Here is a 20,044-nt window from a genome sequence, read left to right on the forward strand (position 1 = left end):
TAATGCAGCACTCAAATTATGTCTCCCTATTGGAGCATTGAATTAGCAGATGACAGAGCTACATCACAAGATTTAGTAACAAAAATATACGTTTTTAAGGCTTCTTGGATAAAAAGGCGTTAACTGATCATGTCCTATATTTGCTTTTATGGGGAAAGTGTTTTTCTCTGCATCCTCTATTAAAGGTCCCCTCTAGCTGTCACTCAAAGGGTAATCCAATCTTTCCAACAACTAGTGCGTCGGTGCTTTCTACTGTGAGTTTATACTTGCAGGTGATTATTACCTTAGCCACATCCACCCCTCACACACGGGGTTTCCCCACACCCTTTCACCCGCACCTCACGGCCATCATAAAGTGATCTCACTGGCTGAAATCCAGGGAAACTTTAACATTGCAGCATCTTGCATGTTGGGACGTGTAGCTCCCTATCCAGGAGGGAGAAAGTGAAACCACGTTGATGTGATTACCCACGCAATTGCTCCGTGTTCTAAAGTCAGTTTCTGTGCTATCCTAACTACTGTGTCAGTTCTTGCTCCTTCTTCGTGCTTTGTGACTGCTGTGCACGATTCATAGCTGCCAAGTGGTACCATCTTGTATCTAGCACCTTTTCCCAGTACCGGTTACGCCTGGTGGGATACCTGGAGTGGGACTATGCATATTGTAAGGTACTGGTGGAGAAAATCCAGAGCAGCTTAGAAACGTAACACACAAGATGTGGAAGTCCCTGATTTGTAAACGTACACCTGGATTTGTGTTTCTCAGTGTTTCTGATACATGTTGCAAGCCAAATTGCCCTAAACCACGTTTGACACCTTTGGGATGTCTTAACTTTTTAGTCAACATCACTTTGACTGTCTTGATTTTTAAGACCAGGCAACACTAGAAGTTGCAGAATACAAAGTGCTATTGGCTGAAAAGCCAGCATTGCACATGACCTGGGCTACCCAGCCTCTTTGAAAGTTGACCCTCCATCCTTCTCCTGGACTCCAAGGTCCATATTTATCACTCTTTCATGCAGTGCAACGCAGCAAGACAACTTGCTGCCTTGCATGAAAGGGAGAGATGGCACGAATGCGCCATATCTATCAAGATATCCCACATTCCTGTCCTCTGAGTGTGCTGGTACTCAATCAGCAGCATAGCTCCAACGCAGGCACCTTTGCGCCATGGTGCAAGGGTGCCTGCATTACAGGCAGGATTGCTTTGGTGCAGGAGGGACAGCTTCCTGCACAAAAACAATAATTGGAGGCATATTCCTCTTTCTAAGTGTGCTGCAGAATGCAACACAACAACGAAGAGAAATATAAGAATTTCTACTTGTTACGCCCCGGGGGGGGGGGGAAGGTGTACATCTCTGACACATTCCCAGATATATCAGTGTTGGTAAAACTGGGAATGCCTCTGGGTACATATACTGATATGTGGGAGCCCTCACACTCCATCCATGTACGCCCCCACAACGTTACTCCAGAATTGCCAATTAATCCCTAAACACACCCTGATACCAGATGGGTTCGCAACCTCAAACATGACTACTCAGATTTCCCAAGGATATTGTGGAAGAAGATCTACCCTTTTGTTGTTACTCAGAGCACCCACGATGGGACACAAGAAAGATGTCAAAATTTAATTTAGAGAATTTATTGCAGCAATGTTATTCTTGCATAAAACACATGAGTTGTGATTATTATGAAAACAATACAAAGCATGGTAACCAACATTACAAAAATGGTGAAAAAGCTAAACAGTTCAACCATGGTTATTTTATTGTGTTGGTACATGCCTATCTGCAACTACCTCTACTATCGAAAGCATAGTCCCTCTGACAGATCTATTCTGACAACCTGACCCCACCCCCATACCTGGTTAAGATGTACCGGGAAGCCAGGAAGCCGGTCTGGTGTAATGCAGGCTACTTGTCCTGTAGACAGTAGAGGTCAGATTCAGGTTAGCATCAGAGTCAACCAAGTTGTATCTCAGGGACTGCGTGCTGCATTCCAGGATAACCCCAGTGGAAGTGCAATGTCAAGTAGGATTCTGTATATAGTTAAAAAAAATGCCAGAGGACTGGGACTCAATCCACGTATAGCATCGAAAAATGTTTACATGATTCCTAGCTAGCTCACAGTGCCCCGCCTAAACCCCTTAACACACCAGGGTAACAGATGGGTTTCGCAAACTCGAACATGACTACCCAGATTCCCAGGAAAATAGTGGAAACAGATCTACCATGTCATTGTCACTCAGAGTACCCAGACTGAGACACATAAAAGATGTGAAAATGTAATTTATAGGATTTATTGCAACAATCTTGTTCTTCCATAAAACACATGAGCTGTGATTTTTAGGCAAACAAGACAAAGCATGGTAACCAGTGTTACAAGAATGGTGAAAAAATAAACAGTTCAACCATGGTTATGTAATTGTGTTGGTACACTCCTATTTGCAACTACCTATACTATCGAGAGCATAGTGGGAGTACCCTCTGCCAGATCTATTGGGGCAACCGACCCCTCATACCTGGGTAAAATGTACCAGGAAGCCAGGCTGGTGTAGTGCACGCTATTTGACCTGTGGAGTGTAGAGGTCAGATTTAGGATCATCATCAGTCAGCAAAACTGCATCTTGGGCACTGTGTACCGCATTCCAGGTGGCCTTGCGTGGCTTAGTAAATCTCATCTAGGTTTTGTTTCACCCTTGCGTCACTTTGCGTTGAACAACAGCAACACAGAAGTTTGATAAATATAGCTCTAAGTCTGCAGAGGGGAAATTGCCACTGAAAGTGATGCATTTTCCAATGAAAGCTCCCCTCACAATGAAGTGGTATTCTAAAGAGCAATGGACCTACACAGAGAGGGCAGAACAAAAATGATATATTTAGTTAGAAGGAGCTTCAGTGTGCTAAAGAAAATCCGCTCTCAAGCCTACTTGAAGGCTGGATGAATTTACTAAGGAATAGTAAGCAAAGTGCAATATCATTATGCAAAGTGTCAAAAATCCCTCCTCTCATTAGTTGAGCATCTAAAGTTGTTTGTCCTATTTACATTGTTTTTTGATAGACATTTCGCATTAAACATCAAAAGAGAATGCATGTGACAGAAACTAAAACTTAGCAACCCAGGTGCACAGCTTCCTCTTGTGAAAAGGGCAAATACTTTGAAAAGAGATACATGAAGAATAATTTGTAGGTGGTGAGTTAGGAAATTAAAAATCCTTGCTTAGAGGTGCAAAGTATAAGAGTTTGGCTAAATACATCAGAGGCGAAAGAGCCTAAAAAAGTTGTGTTTACAGTGAGTATTTAAAATGGCACTTGTTAAAGCACGATGAAGTCAGCTAGTACCGGTTTTTAAAGGAAACTGAGCAATTTCTCAAGAGCATATGGGTCAGGAGATTTGGGCAATGGTGGTAGTAATGTCTGAACAAACAGTCCATGTCCAGGGCATTAGTACATAGTTTCAGGCTGTTGCCTGAGTCATAAAACAAGCACTGCTGTTGCCAAAACCCATAGTGTGTCTGTTGTGTGCTACTGTGGGAAGCGTGAGCTCCTGCTCCCATACTGCACCAGTGTCGCTGGCAAGTAGCCATGTGACATAAGCAGAACTCCAAGATAGTAAGGTGTGCCAGCTAGGAGCATCAGGCGTGTGGCTCAGCCAGTGATATTCGGGAGTCTGGTGTGCATCTCAATTTCTTTCAACTAAAAAAGCAGTGGACTGCAGGGTGGAGCGGTGAGATGGCTATAGTTCAGGATTGACTGTTTTCATGAGGAACAGAGTCAAGATTGATTTGTATTAGGTAGCCCTCTTCCTAGAGAGGGACAGTGTGGGAAAAACAGCGAGTTGGAATGCTACCCAAAGTAAATGCCACTAGTTAGACTATTTGCAGGTATTCATCCCATCACCTGTTGGGTGTTTGATTGCCAGTCGTATGCCTGGAAACGTGCAACTAGCACATAGTGACAAGCCTGCTGTTTCCAATGTTTGTGAATTCAAAAAAAGAAGTACATTTGCACCCGATCAAGGAGTACTTCTATGTGGGTGGAGATTTACTACTTTTCTGGTAAACCAGCTACTATACATATTTATGTTGCCTTATGTTATGTGCATATATAACACACACTATCACCCACGAGGGTATCCTAGTGCTGCGCAGGTGTGCTCCTAGCCCTGCCTATGTTAGGTTGGTTGATTGAAAAGCCAAGACTTCAGCTTCTTGCAGAGTTTAAGAAGAGAGTAGGAGGCTCTGATGTGGAGAGGGAGGCCTTCCATGCTATAGGAACAATGTAAGAGAACGTCCATCCTACCGGTCTGGTTCTGTGTATGCTTAGGATGAGTGCAAGTAGGAGTCCTGTTGAGGGGAGGTGTCTGGGTGATTAGTGCAAGGAGATACGACTGTTAAGGTAGGTGGGGCCTGAGTTGTGTAGTGCCTTGAATGTGTGTGAGGAGTTTGATTTGAGAACATGTGTATATTGGAAGCCAGTGGAGCTTCCTGGGGTATGGTGTGATCTGAGTTCCGTGTGGGAGGTTGAGGATGAGTCCAGTTGATGAGTTCTAGATGGTTTGTAGTCTTGTAATGAGTTGGGTGATGAACTCGGCATAGATGGTGTTCCCATAGTCCAACTTGCTGGTGACTAGGGCTTGAGTGACAGTTGTTCTAGTGTTGCATGGGAGCCATTTGAAGATCTTCCTCAGCATCTTTAGGGTGTGGAAGCAGGATGCAGTGATGCTGATGACTTGTGCGGTCATATCAAGTGTGCTGTTGATGATTATTCTGAGGTTCTTGGCGTGGATTCTGGGTGTGGTTGTGGGTGGGTTCAAGTTTGGCTGGCCACCAGTTACGGACTGTGGTGAGGTGTCCTTGCTGAAGATTTCTGCTTCTGACTTGTTAGTGTTGAGCTTGAGACAGTTGACTTTCAAACAGTTAGCGACTTCAGTTATTCAGGCGATTAACTTGTTTCTTGTGTTGGGGGTCATTTCCGAGAGCGAGAGTGTGGGTTGTATGTTGTCGGCATAGAAGAGGATGCTGATGTTGTGTACACGGATGGCGTTGGCCAGAGGGATTATGTATGCACCGAAGAAGTAGGGCTGAGCAATGAACCTTGAGGCACCCCACAGATGAGTTTGCGGGCTTCTAAGGATTAAGGTGCCAGACTGACAGCTCATGTTCTAATCGTTATATAGGAGCATATACAGCAGAGTGCGGGTCCTCGGCGCCAATCTTATGCAGAATGATTAGGATGGGGTGTGAGACCATGTCAAATACTGCAGAGAGGTCCAGGTGAATGAGGGATGCCATGTCACTTCTGTCAAGGATCATGAGGATGTCATCAGATCCTTGATGAGTGCTGTTTCTGTATTGTGTTTAGGCCTGAATCTGGACTGCATGATGTCTAGGAGCCGGTGGTTGCTGAGGTGGTCAGTCGGCATCAGTTGATTAGTTTCTCTAAGGATATGGTAGGAGGGAGGTTAGTCTGTAGTAGGAAAGCAAGTGGTCAGAGGATGGTTTCCCAGAATATGGCTGAGTCAATGGAAGCGTTAAGGATGAATGTTAATGCTTCGCTGATAGGTAGGAGTCCTTTGGTGAAGGCATCGCGGGTCAAGTGTCAGATGGAGCCCCCAAGGGGATGGTCTTCATGGGAGCAGCAATTTTTGACTGTGGTAACAGCAGGCCATGAGGTCAGAGTTCGTTCATTGGCTGTGATGGGAAGCTGAGCTGCAATGGTGACAGGATCCGGTTGACGGTCGAAGTTGCTGAATATAGAGGTAATATTGTTGCAGAAGAATTCTGAGAGCTTGTTGAGGGGGTGATGTGGCTGGAGACAGCAGGAGGTGCAGTAAAATCTTTGATGACAGCAAAGATTTTCTGTGAGCGCTGATGTCAATGCGGTCTGGAAGAGCATTGCATTTGGTGTTCCATATTTGCTGGTGGTAGCGTCTGAGGGCTGATTTGAAGTTGCCTTTAACTGCGCTGTTTTGATTTGTTCTTTAATTGTGCTCCACTTGCTTGCAGTGGCGCTTCATCAGCCTGAGTTCCTCTGTGTACCAGCTGGCCTGTGCTCGGGCTGTTTCCATTGGGTTGTGGTTGAGGGGAGTCAGGGCGTTGGTGCATTTGGTGATCTAGCTGTTGAGGTTTTTGATGGCTTTCACCAAGTTGCTGGTATGCCCTGGCTGGTGCTCAGAGAGGACAGAAGCTCGCACAAGATACTTTTCCAGGTGCGGCGGGCAGTTCCGGTGGTGGTATGTCTGTGGTGGTGCGGGATGGGTATTCTGAATCTGACAAGGGCATTGTCCGACCAGTTCATAGTTGCTGGCTTGACGACTGGGATGTTGCTGATAGAGGAGAAAATTGTGTCCAAAATGTGTCTGGTGGTGTAGGTGGGTTGAGTAGCGTGCTGGATGAGGCCGTAGAGTTTGCAGGGATGCAGTCTTCAAGGTGAAAGTTAAGGTCTCCGAGGAGGATGAAGGTGCTGGCGATGATGATGAGGGGTGCAATTAAATCTCTGATGTCACTAGCGAAATTGGTGCGGGGTCCTAGTGGTCTGTTTAAAGGCCAGATCCTGATCCAGAAAGTAAACAAGTTAAAACCTCTTATTGAAATACCAGAAAAACCGATACAAACAGCAGAGCTGACTAAGGGCCCCAAGACTTGACTACCAAATCAAGAATGTATTTGAGGAGTGGGACACCCAAAGCACACATGCTGAAGCAATGCCCCTGCCCATCCCATCTGGGAACTTATGACATTGGTCACATATAGCACAATGGCCTTGAGTTTCTGGCCAGGGATCACTTATTTTGAATGCATTTTCACTGCCAGCACTCTCCTTTGTCTCTGCTATGGGAAGTCTTTATTGCAGAGTTGTCAAATCAGTGTGTGTATGTAGGCACACCTTTTACGAACCACTTTATCAAGTGAGGGATGGCCCAATGTACTAAGCCCGAGTTGCAAATAGTAGAGGGTAAGCAAGGAATCAATTTATACGGCGAGCTCAGCTAGAGTCGAGCCAGGGTCAGGTTGGCTCTAAAAGTCTGTGTACGAGCTGAGCCATGAAATCATTTGCCATGTATATCGCGCAACAAACATGATGTAAAAGTATGATACAATCTCTTCAGAATTCAAAAAAGTGTATTTCTTTAACATGACGAAGAGTTTCACCTTAGTACAGTCGTTCCCAACCTGTGGTCAGGGGACCCCTGGGATCCGTGAAGCCTCTTCAGGGGGTCCGTGACTGCTTAGAAAATGTAGTAACTTTAACAGATTAGGCCCCCAGCTTTCAGTAGTGACTCATTGGGCGTGGTTCCCGGATTTCAATACTGAATCTGTGGGGGCTCCTGGGGTCCAATACTGATAAAGTGGGGGTCCGCAGAAGTCAAAAGGTTGGGAATCACTGCCTTAGTACATCAAACAATATCACTGCATGGGCAGACATTTATTAAATGTGAGAGTTTTTAGAAACATTCATGGCTCCCCACACCGACGATAGTGACATCAGTGAACTATGAGGGAAATAAGTAAACATGTAAACCCTAAATGTGGCCTAGATTGTTCTAGATGTAGCAACATTACACTCTATAAAATCAAACATAAGAAGTACATGTACAGTGCACATCCTGAGCTCAAGCATTTAAAAGTGCACTCACTTGTGATAAAGAAGAAGGAGGCTCTGTGAAATAATATATTGCCACATAATTTGGACAAGCATTGAAGCAGGTATTGATTCCAAGTTATCTGGTTTCACATTTTGAAATTCAGCCTCAAGATGGGTATCTCTGTGTCTCTCACTCCTGTTTACATCAAAGAGCACAGTTTTGCCTTTCATTCTTGGTGCATGACAAAAAAACAACACTGAGACAACAGACCAGTGCTTAATTTGTGCCGGTGTTTATCTGTGCTCGGTATCTGCAATTATGTATTAACACTGGTCCTTTTTATGACACTTCACCACGTGGTGGCATTGTCTGCCTATTTTTAGCAGAACACATTAGATTAGCAATATAATACACACTAAAGAATAATAACAGGGCATAGGGCCATAGGGACTGGCATTTGGCAGCTCTGGCAGGGGCAGTGGGTGGCGCAAACCGCAGTGACATCCTATGCAATAACTCGGGCCCTGGAACTTATATTTTACAAATTAAGCTCTGCAGTAGACCCGACTGACTAAGGGCCGAAGAAGCAACTGACAAGCCAAGAATGCTTTTTTGGGGGATGGTCAAACCTGTAAACCACCTCACACTGCCTTTGCCCCAAAGTTATTCACCTGAGCAGCATTTCCCTTGCTAAAACCTGGAAGCATGTTTACAATGTGGAAAGCAAAACTCAAACCTCAAAACTCCAAAAATGCAAAGCGATGTTTGACAAAATGCCATAACTAGCTGAAACTATCACATGTGATGACAAGCGACAGCTTGGCAGCGCTCTACCTGTGTGGTGTTAGTGAGGCTTGGGAAAACTTTGTCATTACACAAAACCCCAAGTACCTGCTGTGTCATGCTTGTTTTCTGTACTTGCACACAAACAAATTAGGGTGTGGATCGAAATTAACTATCGATAGTCAATTCGTGTGTAAACTGAACAGTCTGTCCCACTATAATGACTAATCCAATATATTCCCAAATAAGGTCTGTGGCTTTTTGATAAGCTGCTCTCGCACAAGACACTTTTCCTTGCGTCGCCGCTTAATTAAGCTTTTTCAGTTTCCTCAAACAAGTCCAAAAATGGGTGCGCTTTAACCATTACTAGGACACAGTGACGGGGGTCAGCATCATTCCATCATCCAGTGTAATGTGCTACACGGTCTGACTTTTTAGACAATGTTACATCATGTGAGTGAGAGACAGTGTGTCACGACACATTTAGGTCTTCCCTATGAGGCCGGTCCTGCAGCCACCAGTCTGGGGTTGCCTTTGCTTTGATTTGGAGGAGACCTGGCTTGGCAGTTCAGCTGAATTATTTCTATTGGAGCAGGACCAAGACTGGTTTGCACATGGCAGGTCTCTGGCTTGAGTGCATTGCAGGCGGAAAAAAAATGCTGAACAGGAATATGGCCCAAGCGATCGCCAGTCACTGACCAGCAGGTCCCTTGCTCACTGTGCCTCAAGTTTCACCCTTTCAAGCGGTCTGAATAGGCCAAAAATGGTCAGGGGCTGCTTATGCTTCCACCTGGAAGTGACCTGGCCTGGCAGTGACGGCTGAACTGTTCCAATTGATGCAGGACCAAGACTAATTTGCATCTGCCAGGTCCCTGACTAGAGTGCTATTGCCATGGCTTAGATTAATTCAAATATTCCTTCCATCAAGTTGTTTTCTTTTTGCAGTAGACACCTTAAGCGGGATGGGCCACACGCCCTACGTGGGAGGACACCCTACGTGGCTCACTGAGCCCCAGGACTGAAGCTGCACCCTACTGGCGGGACCCAAGTAGCCTGAAACTAGTCTGGGTGTGCTTGTAGTCCCATTTGAAGAGGACCTGGCCTGGGCGGCAGGAAGGACTGTTCCTACTGGGGCAGGACCAAGACTGATTTGCATATACAAGTCTTTGCTCAGAGTGGCACAGTGGGTGAACACAATGGTATGAAATGACTCCTAGAGCTATGGTCAGTGGCAGAGATCAATTCAAGCATTCCTTCCACCGGAATGTTGCTTGATTCAGTAGGCACCTTAAATGCGAAGGGTAAACCTGGAAGTGTGTCCTGCACTCACTCTGCCAAGGGACTCACATTGCACCCTACTGATAAACTGAACATGTTCTGGGGTTGCTTGTGTTCCCATCTGGAGAGGACCGATCCTGTTTTTTTGGGATGGGCTTTGCATATGGCAGGCCTATGTCTACCAAGAGGGTGCATTGCCAGGGGCTGAGATTATTGCACACATTCCATCAAATTGTTGCTTGTTGCAGTAGAGACTTGTATCCACTGGCAGTAGCTGCACCTTCTGCATGACAGACCCAGAGGCTCACGAATTCTTAACATGTTGCAGCACCAGTATTTGCTGTCGGCAGAACGTGTGGCCAGGCTTCAGGGTTGGTTTGGGCACGAGGACCCATGGTGGGCATGAAGGGATAGTGATAGTGAGAAATTGGGATTGTGCAACTGCACAGGTCGACCCCACCCCCATCAGCTCTGGAACTACGTGTTCCAGAATGCAAAGTGCTGTTGGCTTAAACACCATGACTGGCTGAAGGTGCCACACATAACCAGGTGTTCATTTTGCCACAATCTGATGTATGCACCTGATAAGCAACAAAATGCGTGCGAAGAAATTGAAAGCCCTATAAATCACACTGAGCGGCTGAGGCAGGGCCACCGCTTCCGGCCACGAAGTACAGATTACAGAAGTTGTCTTAACTGGTTCCACCCACCCACAGAGCGCCGGAAGCTTTGTAAAACCGGCTGCTGCTAAGGGCTCTGGCGATCCTTCATGTGCGAGAAAGGGCAGTCCGGCAGGGAACGTACAGGTAAGCAGACCTTTTTAATTATTCATTCATCCATTGTTGAGAAGCCTTCGCCTGGGTGTCAAGAGACACGGCAGATTCGAATCCTGGCCCATGGCTGCCTAATGCACCCATGCCAGGAACACCCATTTAATCAGCCCTGGCTTTTTAAACTGAAAAACGTAACATGCTGGCGTTTGAAATACCATAATTGCAATGAAACAAGCGAAACTGGAATGAGTTGAATTGAATTTAAAGCAGACTAAAAGCCAGGGCTGGCCGGAGGTGATACATAGCGCGACGGCCGCCTTCACGAGCTCTACCGTTCATCTTTCCCAGGTCATCAGATTGAGTGATGATGACAGAGGGTTAACCCTGGAGAGGTTTCAAGTTCTTCCATATGTCATACATTAGTAGCTCATCCGGCTCTGTTGTTTGCTGTGCATTCTGGAACTTGTAGTACTTTGAAAAATGATAACGTTACAAGCAAAACTATTAGCCAATCGCTCGTGGTCTCAGTTGGGGTCCAGGTGGTGTTTCTGCGGATTACAAATCACCGGAGTCGGACGCAGTTCCATGTCACGGCTTTTTGGGTAGCTCTGTAATCATGGACGTCAGTTTACCGAAATACAGGGGTAGCAGAAGCGACATCACACGCGTTTTTATCTTTGCTTTCACTCACACACATGCTTACACACTTTCACTCGTGCACGCACTTTTTTACATAAACCCACGCACACCTGCGAGCATGTACACAACATACATTAAACAGTGTTTTTTTACTTACCTCCGCTACCATGGAGGGTCATATACTCATAGTCCAGCTAACTGTACTCCATTTTTATTACAACAATAGTGAATAATATCTCATTCACTATTATCGTAATAAAAAACGGATTGAAAACAAGGAAGTGGCACACCAAGTGACGTCCGTAAGGATGAGCTGCCCCTGTGTTCCTGGCACTGATTTTGCCACCTTTGAGGTCAGGGGTTGCAAAGGCAGTGCCAGGGGTCGGAGCTGCGACCCCTAAATGACGTCCATGTCTGTAATACAGCCCAGGCAGTCTTTCTTTGTGGAGTTTTATTTACTCTCCGTCTCGTGTGTTTTAAAGTTTGCACGATACATACCTGTTAGGTGGCCTCGTGCTTTCCCCGAGAGATCAAACGTGAAGAATAAAAACTATTCACTTAGTCGCAACCTCTGGCGATTGTTCTGGGAGCATTCCATTCCACCTGCTTTTTTGCTCATTGTACCATTGCCACGCAAAGTAAAGTCTTGCATTAGCTTCTAGGCTGCGTCCCTCCTAAACAGGTACACGAGCAATATAGAGATGTCCGTGTCATCTGGGTGGGCGTGTGACGGGGGGGGGGGGGGCTGCATTGTGGCACACTCGTGGGAGGGGGGGGGGGGGCTGCATTGTGGCACACTCGTGGGACTTATAGCAATGCACCCAGAAGATGGAAGAGGTGGACGACGATCCTTGAATGAATTTTATCCTTTGGCAATTATTTGTATTTATTTTGCTGACTAAGCTTTTCCAGACAGGGAGCAGCCGTATGCAAATCATTCCGGGCCCCACCCAAGAGGAAGAGTCAAGACAGCCCCTGAGCCGTGTTCCCTCCGAACAAGCAACGACAGACGCCTGTTAGCTTTTTATTAAGTGCGAGCACATAATACTGAGGCAGAGTAATCCTGAAGCCATCTCGGGCCTCTTCAAACCATTTACAGCCACTCCCTGCCCCTTCAGCTCACTCTTGCAGCTTTCTGCTTTTCCCCTTTCTGACGCTTTTTCGTTTCTCTCTTCCCCCCTCTCTCCCACGTGTCTTTTGCTCGCAGTAAATGCTTTAGACAGAAAACTAAGCGCCGGCCCTCAGAAATAAGTGCTGGTGCCCAGCACCGGAATCAACAATCCCAAATTAAGCACTGGTTGTGAGAAAACTGAAATAGTTACCACCAAATGCAGCGGCCACAGAGGAGCAGAATTAAAAGCAATGCACTGTTGTATAAGTACGCAATTAATCATTAAGTGCGCTTGCTCGAGTTGAAGAACAGAACTGACCAGAATTGTGCCTATTAGGGGTTTTTATAAGATCAAGTTGTTTTTTCGTTTTAATTGAGAAAGCGCCGAGTGGTCCAATGTTAACACTATGGAAATGTGTGTGACGAAAGGTGGCTCAGCTCGAGAAATCATTGAAATATGCCTTTAGGCCAGGGGTCTTCAAACTGGAGGGCGGGCCCCCGTAGGGGGCCCCAAGCGACCCCAGGGCCAAAAGAAGCTTAAAGCTTTATTTTAAGCAGGGAAATAATGAGCGGCAGTAAACCGCTCTGTAATGGTCCATCACTAACATCTTTTGTCATTTAAATCCTAGCTGGGTGTATGTATCAAAAGGAAAGGAGCTCCAATATTCCACAAAAGCCCCACCCCTCATTTCTAATCACGCTGTGGATACTTTTACGTTAGTAGGGCATGTATTTGATTGCAGGTAAGTTCAATTACCGTTTTTAAAAATGCAATGTTTAAATAAGCATAAACGTGTTTATACACTGCCATCTTATAGAATAATTCTGAACATTTTCTGAGGGGGGCCTAATGATTTTTTTTTCCCAATGGGTGGGGGCGCGGCAATAAAAAGTTTGAAGACCACTGCTTTAGGGTGATCTTTAAGTTCCCCGAGTTTACCACAAGGTGGGTTGCAGCGCCTAATAAATAAATAAAATTAAGTAAATATTTAAAAACACAAGAGCCTTGCCTGGCCAACCAGCCTTCAAGAGGACATGGAGTACCGCCTCATTCAAGGTGGGTTTTGACCTTTGCCAGGCCCCATTGGCACCATCTCCAGGAAAGCCTGAAAAGATGGACTGGATTACTATATCCAGCCTGATCACCCAGCATTGATCCCCCTGCGTAGAAGACTGATATAGGTTCTAAAAATAAAAAAAAATTTAAAAAAACGGAACCAGCTTTTGCTGAACGTTTGGGTCAAACCAATAGCATTACAAAACGGTTCTTAGCAGCACACTGGCAAATAAAAACAAGCATTTTCAAAGCAACGGGTTTCGCGATTGCTCGTGTTAGAGCTAATAGCGTTGCAAACTCCTAACCGGACTTTTCACTCGTAATGAAACCTATCGGCAAAAGTGCAATTATGTACGTAACCGGAAAAAGTGCAATTAACTGTGTAACCGGGTCGATATTATGCAAAGCGCTCGATTTCTGCCAAGCGAGATTGCGCTGCGAAAATAGAGAAAAAGTAATCCACGAACAGGTCGGAAAACAGCGAGCCTCGAATGTTTTCTGTACTTGGTCGATGCGCTTGAGGAGGGCTAGCCACCGGAAAAAGCATGATGTATGCATGCCTTCCACTAATGAAATCAAGCAGAGTCTAACAGGCAAGCCCACGAACCAATGAAAGACACTGACTTGACGTGGACGGGGCTCCGAACCCTTTTTAATTCCTTTATTTTTTTTATTTATTTTTATTCTGGAAAGGTATCATACAACAAATACAAATAAGAAAATAAAGCAGATAAAACCCAGCAGGGGATAAACCTTTGGGAGACAAATGTCCATCTCTTAAATGGTGACATACCATTTTGGTTTAAACATTTAATCATTATGAGCAAAAATCCAATCCTGAAATGCCCCCCATATTACCTTCCCTTTCCTCCTCGCATATTTCCCTTTCCGTTCATACAATGCTATTTCCAAATAATACACAGACAATAATCTGGCCAACCATTGTTGCCAAGTCGGGGGTCTGACATTGAGCCAGGCGGATGCTATACACAATCGAAATACTGCCATAGCCACAAATATAAATGCTTCATAAAGATTGTCCGTATCACCCATAACCCCTAAAACCATTACCTCGGGGGTTAGGATTAGATCAAATCCCAAAACTTCTTTCAATACAGATTGAATGCCCTCCTTCAAATCCTTCAATTCCCCGCATGTAGCCATCATGTGTACAATATCTATTCCATACATCCCACATCTTGGACAGCTTGTTCCCAATAAACTGCCCCATTTAACAAGATGAGCTGGGGTATGATACAAATCAAACACAGTTTTGTAATGTTGCGCTTGGAGGGAGGAAGAGAGTAGAATAGTGTATCCCAATTCTAATGACCTTAGAAAGATTTTACTCCCGTCTTCCAGTTTCCTACTCCACTTTTCACAATTCTTCTCTAAATCATCGAGCTGTTCTAACATTAATAATCGGTAGATTGACCTGATTGATATATTAGGATTAGTCACAATATCATCCAGCAATTGAACGCTCCTAAATCCCTGCACCCCTCCTGTTTTCCTTAAAAGGAAATCTCGTATCTGAAGGTATTTAAAAAAATCCCTACGCTCTAAACCATAACACTTCTGTAGATCAACAAATGCCTTAACCCCCAAGTTATCAAAGAGATTCCCCAACCTCTCTATACCTGCAGAGACCCAGCTTGCCATACATTTATCCTTAAATATGTCGGGGAGCAATGGATTCTTTTTGATCATGGTATAACAATTATATCTGCCAAATCCTTTCTTTTTATACCATGACCGCCAGCACTTATAGGCCGCCTCCAATACCTTATATCGAGTTTTCTTGTAGTACCCGGGCTCATGAAAAGTTACCAGACATCCATTAGCTGTTGCACCCATCTGCAGCTCGTATATATTAGGACAATCCTCTTCTGGAATCCCTCCTTTCTTAGAACCCCATAAAGGGCGCATATACTGAAAGGCTGCCGCCATTTGGTATAATTTTTTATTCGGCAGAGACCACCCCCCCCTTTCTCGGGAAAGTGACATGAATTTACTTGCTCTTCTACATTTACCATATGCCCAGATGAATCTCATAACCACTCTATCTATCTCTTTAAATCTCAAATTAGTAAAGCTCAATGGTACAGCCCGGAACAAATACAGCAGCTTAGAGAGGAAAATCATTTTTACCATATTACACCTCCCCATGATGGTTAAATGTAAATTATTCCATCTGCACATATCTTGTCTTGCTTTAGCAAGTATGGGATCCAGATTTAACTTAACAATTTCTCCTACTTGTGGCGTAATATCTATGCCCAAATATACTGCATGGTCGACCCTTCGTGTATCCTGAGTGCTGGCGTATTGATTAATCAATATCTGTGTTTTATCTCTGTTTAGAAGATATCCAGAAAATCTTCCGAACTTCATTGACACCTTTTCAACCTCTCTCAATGCCGGATCAGGGGTGGGAGTTAGTATAGCAATATCATCTGCATATGCTAGAACTTTTATATCCCATCCCTGCCCATGAATTGGTGGAATCTTGCTGTTATCTTCAATCTGTCTAAGCAAGGGATCTATATATACAGCAAACAGGAGCGGAGAACATGGACATCCCTGTCTAGTACCTCTCTTAACCTGGACACTCTCCGATTGTCCCCCCATTAGTTGTATTTTGACTACCGGTGATCTATATAGAGCCCTTATTGCTGCAATAAATTTCTTCCCTAACCCATAATACTCCATTACATGCCATAGATACTTCCAGCTCACCCGGTCAAACGCCTTTTCCGCATCTAATAATGCAACTGCCATCAGCTCCTGGGTCACTTCTGTAGCGTCCAAAAGTGCAATAACTTTTCGGATATGATCGGTAGTATCTCTTTCTGGCACAAACCCATGCTGACTAGGAAAAACTATCTTCCTGATCACACGAGATAGTCGAGCGGCTAATATCTTTGAATATATTTTAGTGTCGCTATTGATTAGTGTAATTGGCCTGTATGACGCCGGGTTTGATGCGAGTTTCCCTTTCTTCAAAAACATTACTATATTAGCCATATCCCATGATGGCGGAATTGCCCCTCCATTCTGTACCTGAATAAACAGTTCTATCATTACCGGAAGCAATATGGCTTTAAATGTTTTATAAAACTCTAAAGGAATTGAATCGGGGCCTGTAGCTTTACCCGTGGCTAAATCCCCCAGTGCTTTGTCAATTTCCGAGATATCTATCTGTTCCCCTAGATATAAAGTATCACTCTCCGATAATTTATTGACTTTGATGGGGGTTAAAAATCTCAACATTTCTTCCTCTGAGTATATAGATGTGTCATCATACAATTCCGTATAATATCTGTGGAAAACCCTCCTAATTTGATCCACTTCTACAACCATTTGTCCTTGCCAATCTTTAATCTCTCTAATAGTCCCGGATGCTGTTTTCTGGCTTGCCCGTATTGCTAATAAACGCCCAGATTTTTCTCCATACTCGTATCCTAATGAACGCTGCGCTAGATATTTCTCTGCTATTCTTTGGGTCATAGTTTCGTTAATTGCGGCTTTAGCTATTACAACTTCCTCCTGAACCTTTTTAACATCACCCCCTGTTTCTATCGCCACAACCAACTGTCTTTCCAATACCCTCAGTTTCATTTGAAGATCTTTTACTCTGTTTTGGGTGCTTTTTTGCTTTTTTATACTAAAACTCAATGTTTCACCACGTATTCCGGCTTTTAAAGTGTCCCAGACTATCTCTACCGGAGCTGTCCCTTGGTTAAACCCCAAAAATTCGGCTATCCACTTGCTCACATGCATACAATATTCCGGGTCCCTAAGAAGCCCTCTTTCAAATGTCCATCTCCTCTCCTTTTGTTCCAACCCGTCTAATTCCAATTCTAGTACTAGGGGATTATGATCTGATACAACCCGCGGATATAACTCCATCTGACCCTGGTTTAATAATACTGGAGAGACCAGAAAATAGTCGAGTCGTGCTACTTTCACATGCGGGGCGGAGTAATAGGTATATCCAGGATCTGGCTTACATAATCTCACCCATGCGTCCACTAATCCTAGTTCTTTCTGAATAGCGACCATTGCATTATATACTCACGGTTTCCGCCCTTGGTATTTCTTTGTAGGCGCTAAAACATCCTGTAATCCCTCCCAGGATCCATTCAAATTACAATCGCCACAAAGAATATACGGGGGAGCCCATCCTATTAATTCTATAGCCAGGGTATCTAAAACTATTGGGTCATCCGTGACCGTGCTATATACGGAACAGAGTGTAAAACTACCATGTCCATAACTACACTCTACAATTACCCATCTCCCTCCCCTATCTGCCTTCTGCCTACCAAAATTTAATTTATTAGTCCGATCTAATATCGCAACCCCTTTAGTTCTAACCTCTTGTTCTGTTCGAGCAATTACTTTCATACCAAGTGTACCCAGAATTCCGGCATTCCTATATTCCACATGTGTCTCCTGTAAACAGTAAATGTCTGCTTTAAAAGTTTTAAGTTCCTCCACTACTCTACTTCTTTTACGAGGGTCATTTAACCCACAAATAGTAACTGAAGCGATTCGAAGTCTAGCCATTTTCTATTTTAGGCTCTCTTTCTCTCTTTTTGTCCTCCCAAATTTTTATATCTGACTGCGCTTTCTCTTGAATTTTCCACTCAATTTGCTCCCCTCCTTTTGTCTCTCCTACCCCTGCTTTCAGTTGCTTCCCTTGTTGCACTCCTACTCCCATCCCTTTCCTTTTTACTCCCTCGTTTTCCCTCCTTTCCCTCCCTTGCCTATCCTTCTTCTCTTCCTCCCCAACCCCTCCCTCCTTTCCCCCTCCCCAACCGCCATCCTTCCTCCCTCCCCTCCCTGGACCAGTCCCTTCCACCCCCCTCCTGTATTAACTTCCTCCCCGAGACTGGCCCCCCATCCTGTAGAGCAATCAGACCACTCATGGCCTGAATGTTGGCGTCGTGACAGTGCGAACCCACCCACCAGTTACCGGAGCACTTTTGCTGACCAAGAGACTCTATTTCGCTATCTGGCCCCATCACATATTCTTTTGCTTTAATTTCTGACGTGAATATCTCTGTTTTCCCATTCAATATTATTTTGAGGCGAGCCGGGGCCAGCAAATACGCTTCCCTGCCTTTTTCTAGAACTGGTTTAATAAGTTGTCGGAGCCGCCATCTCCGTTCAACAGTAGCATGACAAAAATCAGGTCGAGTGAAAAAAGTCACCCCATCCACAGTGCGAGGGGTATTTGGGCGGGTTTTATCCAAGATCTCCTGTCGCAATAAATAATTCCCAAAATACACTAAAATTGCTCTAGGATATTTGGAATCTGCACGTTGGCCCCCCTCCCGCCGGTTTAGCGGAAACCTATGTACACGCTGCAGTTCATTCTCCCAGCTCCAGTTCCCCAGCTCCGGAAAAGCACCACACAAAAAATTTATCATATATGTCCGTATATTGGTTCCTTCTAGCCCTTCCGGTATACCCAGAATTCGGAGATTATTCCTTCTTTGCCTGTTTTCAAAATCTTCCAATTTCCACATTACATCTGTCAATTGTTCATCCCTCATCGTATTCTGTTCTTTAAGATTAACAACATCCTCCTCGACCGTTACGATCCTTTCTTCCATTAAGGATAGCTTAGTCCCAATTTCTGTACATGATTTGGCCACTTTACGAACTGTTCCCTGTAATCTCTTCGTGGCAACCCTTGCACGTCGACTTTCGATCCTTGTTTCTGTTTGCAACTCTTTGATTGAGTTATAAATTGACTGCAGCATTCCTGCCTCAGCCCCCAGTGCGGGCGGGCTATAAGTAGGGGGGGCCAATATCTGATTCCTTATTGCCATTAGCTGAGCCCTGGTTAGTTAAAGTTATAGATGAGGAATCTGTGAGTCCAATACCTGCATAGTCCCATTTTAAATTCCTACCGCCCATGGATGACGGGTTTCCTGAGGACCCCTGAGCGCAAGGCCGTGCTTTGACCAATTTAAGCTGTCGGCGCAGCTGTCGCACTGTAGGTTCGTTGCTTGAGGTTTTATCTTCGGTCTCCGATGTTTCACTGTCCTCAGACCCGCCAAGACTGTGATCGCCACTGCTGAGATCAGACTCTTCTGTCAAAGAATAAAATTTATCACTATTATCCTTTCCCCATTCCACCAATTGAGAGACTTTTCCTGCTATTTTGCCCAAGGTTTTAGTATTTGAGAAACTCTTATGCAAATTCTCTTCTTCTGTTGTAGATTTTAATATAGACGCACCTCCTTCCCCATCTCGATATTCCAATTGCTCAGACCAGTCGAATTGTTGTGCTTGAGGCTGCTTAATCTCGGTATAAGAGCCAGAATTATTTTCTCTTACTCCCTCTGACTGTCTTCTGACTCTGGCATGCCTTGCTTAAGATTCACAGAAGGATCGTTGTTCATAATACATCCACTTATACTACTACTACTACTGCTCGGAAGGGGTTCTGTCCCAACCACCTTACTCTCAGAGGGGAGGGTTAAATGTACAGGCCGCATATCCTGTGCCCCTCCTTCAAGAAACGTTGTGATAGTAGATTGACTTTTGCCCTTGACCTTAATTTCGGTGGGGGGAGTGGTAATACTACTCTCACTTGTCTTAACACCTCTCAACATATTTTCCACGGCCGGTTTAGCAACCGCTGTCGTCAGGCGTTTGTTTGATCCCGTTTTCTCTCCTTTGCCGCTACCAGCCCGTGTCACTTTCACCCCTTCCATCTTTTCTCCTAAATTCCGGAAGGGTTTGGGAGGCATCTTAGTCTTTAATGCGTGTGCCAACAGCCTAAATAGTCCTTTTACC

The 20,044-nt window shown here is 44.7% G+C and overlaps 1 protein-coding gene across 1 annotated transcript in view; it reads left to right on the top strand.

Moving 5' to 3' along the window:
* Window positions 1-10,319: 10,319 nt before the first annotated feature.
* CARD9 (caspase recruitment domain family member 9) overlaps window positions 10,320-20,044 on the top strand; it is a 138,203-nt gene continuing 128,478 nt past the window's right edge. Inside the window, exon 1 of the mRNA XM_069241611.1 lies at window positions 10,320-10,454. The gene's annotated coding sequence lies outside the window, so the exon portion shown is untranslated. The remainder of the gene's footprint in view (window positions 10,455-20,044) is intronic.

This window comes from Pleurodeles waltl, chromosome 6, assembly GCF_031143425.1.
Source record: "Pleurodeles waltl isolate 20211129_DDA chromosome 6, aPleWal1.hap1.20221129, whole genome shotgun sequence".
Classification (NCBI taxonomy): domain Eukaryota; kingdom Metazoa; phylum Chordata; class Amphibia; order Caudata; family Salamandridae; genus Pleurodeles; species Pleurodeles waltl.